Raw genomic sequence first — 3550 nt, forward strand, 5'->3', positions numbered from 1 at the left:
CGAGCGTTGTTTTGGAGGGGTCGGGGTCTGGAAAGGAAAGAGCCCGCCCAATCTTGGCTCTTCCGTGGACGGTGCCGCTGCCCTGGGCTGCACTTTTGGGGTTTTTTTTAAATTTTCATCACTTTATTATCCTCCAAGTGCAGGGATTGCTTCTTCGCTTGTGCCCGGGTTGTTTTCATCCAGGCACTTGTGCTGGCATTTGGTTTTTCCTGCCATCCCAATAGCAGCTGCTGCTGTTGGCGTTCTTCAGGTCCTCTTTTTTTTCCTCCTTTCCACTGCTGCTTGCCAAGTGCCTGCTGGCTGGTATAAACCTCCTGGAGATCTTGGATGGAGATGTTATGCCTGTGATGGGGATACGGGGTATTGCAGCTCCCTGAGACCCTCTTGTCTTGACTTCTTTCACTTTGGGAGCTCAATTGTACTTCCAGATGCATTGGAAGGTGGTGGAATCTCCATCCTTGGAGGTATTTTAAGATCCAGCTAGGTGGATGAAGCCTTGGCAGGGATGGTCCTGCTTTGAGCACAGGGTTGGAGACTAGATGTCATTCATGGGAAGGGACCTCAGGAGGTCATGTTCCCCCAGCAGCTGGGGGGGGGGGGCACGGTGGCACTGGCAGCAGCAGGAGTGCAGTGGGAGCACGGTGGGAGTAAGTGGGGACCTCCCACAGATGCCTCTGGTGCTGACGGGGGTGGGAGGGTGGCGAGTGCCGACTGCCAGCCAGGGGTCAGCGACCACCCATAGACACCGCCGACAGCGTTGTTGGTGATCACTGACCGCCTGCAGACGCTGTAGGCAGTGTCGGTGGCAAGGGGGGTGAGGGATGGTGAGCAGCGCCCGCCCGCCTTGGCTGGGATGATTTAGTCGTCTGGGATGATGACAGTGTGGGCAGTGCCTTTTCATAGGGGGTATCCTGCCATACTCAGGGGGTGCACATGCACCCACGTGCACCCCCTATGCGTTGCCAATGTCCCTTCCCACCCTCATTTTCTATGATTCCACTTACTGAGATCTTTATTCCACAAAGGCAGGTGTCACAGGTTCCCCCCTGTTCAGCTGGGGCATGTCCCTGAAAGGCAAAGAACATGGCTGAGAGTCCACACACAAGGCAGGCTTGCACCTTGGTAGATTAGAACAGTATTTTTCAACCCATGGGTTGCAACCCGAAAGTGGGTTGCAAGAATATATGAAACAGTCATGAACCAACTTTAAAAATGCATTAACAAACTTTAAAAATGGATTCTCCCTTAAAGGAGAAAAATATGCGAAACTGGGGCTGGGTGTGGGGGGCAGTGGGTCAGGGCTGGGAATCAGTGTTTAAAAGTTAGAGATGCACCATTACATCGGTCTGCTATCGGATCATTACCGATATGAAGATTGTCTATATCGGATATTGGCCCTATGGGGCCAATAATATGGCTGATAAATGCCCAGCAGCACTGGGCTGGGAATGAAGCTGCTGCAAAATTTGGAGTGGCTGCAGCCTCCTCCTAGTGCTGCTGGAGCCCGCTGTGAGCCCAGCTGTGGCAAGAAGAGCCATGGAACTCCAGCTCCATCCCACAGATGCGGCCGGTCCCCCAGCGGTGCCAATCCAAGGGCACACGTCCTGCTGCCCCCCGCCTTCCTAGGTTGCAAGCAGCAGCGGGTGCTGTCCCCACCCCAAGAGCCATGGCTCCGTCCTGTGCCCCCACCGGGCAGCGCCTGCCGCCTCCCCTTCCCTCACCGCAGTGGGCATTGATCTGCACCCCCACACCCTTTCCCTCCCCCTTCCCCTTCCACCACACTGGACTTACCACCTGGAGGCACCTGTATCGGATATCGGATCACTACTGGCTGATATGCCTCCTTAAATATCGGCTCTCAGTACGGCCCCCAAAATCTCTATTGGTGCACCCCTATTAAAAATGGGTCCTGGTACAAAAAAGGTTGAGAACCACTGGGTTGAAATTTGTAAAGGAATAGGGCTGGAAGGTACCTTTACCTAGTGCAGCCCCCTGCCTGAGGTAGGATCAGCCTTGTCCAAACCATCCGGTGCAAATCTGCCATCTAAGACGACTGTCAGACCTGCTGCAATGTGGGCCTAACACCCTCACCTGCCATCTATCTGTGGGCTGGATCTGACTTGATTTGGCACCTGGGGCAGTTGCAGTGAGACCTCATCTAGCTGTGCAGGGGGGTGGGTGGGCAGCCCAGCCCAGCCCAGCCCCAGTATGACCCCATGGAGGGGGAAGGGAGCTTGATGTGGCGCCAATCCAGCTGCAGGTGGGGAAGGGGCATGGCCTAGCCCTGATCCAGCTGTGGGGAGTGAGTGGCATTTCCCAGCCTCAGCCTGCTTTTAGGAATTTGGCAGCACGGGAGGGTGACCATATTAATTGCCACTGCTCTCCCACTGACAAATTTTCCTACCCCTGGGGAGCCCTGTGGGCTGGATGCCATGGCTCTATGGACCAGAAGTTAAGCACCCCCATTATAGACTAACTATTGACCTTAGACTAAAATGGCTAGCCACTCTCATTGGAAATTTTTGCCACTGTGTGAGTAGAAAAACCCAGATGTTTTCAGTTTCTAGTATCAACTTTAGTGCCAGTAACAGCGCATGCTAAGACAGTGTTTTTTTTCTAATCGTGTATGTAAGAAATAAGTAATGGTGATAGTAGTAGAAATAAGCTTTCATATAAAATCAAACAAAACAGTTGCTAGTTTAACAGTTCAGGTACTGAGATTTATTTAATTAGCATGTCAAGTGTTCACAGCCGTGTGATTTTTTCCCCCCCCCCCCCCCTTTTTTTTTTTTTGCTATGAAAGACGGGAATTGGCATGATTTGGTAAAAAAACAGAGAAGTGAGACACTTAACCCCCCCCAAATAAGGAGTTACTGCATTCCATAGGTGCCATAAATGTTATGCAGAAGCTTATTTCTAGAAAGATTTCTGCACATACCTCTTTCTGCTGATATCTGCCAAAAAGTCAGGATCAAAGATCAACCTAATTGCTAGTGTTGTTAGGGCATGCTGTTTTCTGCAGCCAGCAGAGTGCAAGGGTTATATAGCTAAAATAGTACCATTAAATTTGTCCCTATGGCATGTATAGGTGAGCAGCAGGAGGACTGATGGCTTTGAATATTACGACCTGCTTAGAGCCAAAGTATTCTAGTAAAGGTCAACCGATATATCGGTCTATATCATATCGGCACCAATAAAAGGAAAATTTACGTTATTAGTATGTGGCTTTTTTTGGCTGATGTGGCTGATAAGGTCTCTGATAAATGCTGCGTGCGTGCACGCAGCATGTATGTGGCCAGCTTGGCAGCTTGGAGAGCAGCATCCAGCTGGTAAGTCTGTGGGGGGCAGGGAGTGGCACCCCACCCTTGTCCTGTGCATAGATCCAGGGTGTGCATGCTTCCCATGCCTTCCCTGGGGGTGTGTGCAGTAGTGGGAGCTACTCCCCCTGTGGCCCCTGGGCGAGTTTCTTGTGGCTCCATCCCACGCCCCACCCCTGCTGGGCAGTCACTGCCGCACCCCAGCCCCACTCCCTCCCTCACCTAGGGGCTCG

The sequence above is a fragment of the Gavialis gangeticus genome, unplaced genomic scaffold (genome assembly GCF_001723915.1).
Source record: "Gavialis gangeticus isolate Ggan-Ray unplaced genomic scaffold, GavGan_comp1, whole genome shotgun sequence".
NCBI classification, from domain to species: domain Eukaryota; kingdom Metazoa; phylum Chordata; order Crocodylia; family Gavialidae; genus Gavialis; species Gavialis gangeticus.